The sequence below is a fragment of the Penaeus monodon genome, chromosome 25 (genome assembly GCF_015228065.2).
Source record: "Penaeus monodon isolate SGIC_2016 chromosome 25, NSTDA_Pmon_1, whole genome shotgun sequence".
NCBI classification, from domain to species: Eukaryota; Metazoa; Arthropoda; class Malacostraca; order Decapoda; family Penaeidae; genus Penaeus; species Penaeus monodon.
The window spans coordinates 3,535,518-3,536,443 of record NC_051410.1 but is presented as its reverse complement, the minus strand read 5'-3'; positions in this window follow the sequence as shown (position 1 = coordinate 3,536,443).

Below are 926 nucleotides of genomic sequence, written 5' to 3'. Positions count from 1 at the left end.
TTTGATCATAAAGTCATCGGTTGGATTTTTTTTTTTTCGGTATAGGCTTGAGGGATACTGCAAATTCGTTCTATTTTCTTTGCCTTTTAACGGGAATATATTCAGATTGCTTCAAAACTACAGAATATTTTGATTGCGGTTATTTATATGCAATTGTGTATTTAATGCCCAAGAGTGTGTTAAATTTTCTTATCTCTGAGCGAAATCGTTTCTTTCTGCGTTGGTTCCAAGGTGAAAATCGGAAGTGCGTTTCCTACGTCTGGCAGCGAGGAGTTCAGGGTTACATACGATGGGGTGACTCATAGTACCGTATTTTTTTTCCTCATTTTTTTCGCCGGGCATCAGTGATTTGGAAACCCAATCCACTCATCTGAAATTTATACTGCTCTAATCGTTCATCACAGACGCAAAACTAACATGAATTTCCTTTCAATTTATGACAGATTTTCTCCAAAATATTGTCACCAGGAAGGTATGACTCACGGGCGGGAACCTCGACTATTTCCAGGTTGGCTAAGAGCGATCATCCACACTCCTCTCCTCGCGCACTTCTCACCGCGTTTCAAAAGCTTCGCTTCAGTTTCAGCCATCGCAATTCACGGAGGTTTACGTTAGAGAATAAAGAAAAACCCTTGCTGACTTCCTCCGTATCTCACAGCCATATAAAGCGAAGTTATTTTAAGAGATCGGGCACCGACTTTCACTCTTGGAAGGTGATGAGTCATGACCCTGAGATAGCACTTGTGTCCGAATATCTGCCCCTTCTTACATAATAACGCATGGCACTTGCTCCTTTACGAGGCGATAGGCGTAGGACGGAAATGACACGAGTGTTGAGCTTTTGCAGGCCGTTTCGGAAGCGATGTGAAATTCCAGTTTCATTCGTGTAAAAAAAAAAAAGTTGATTCTCGGAACATGAAAGTTAC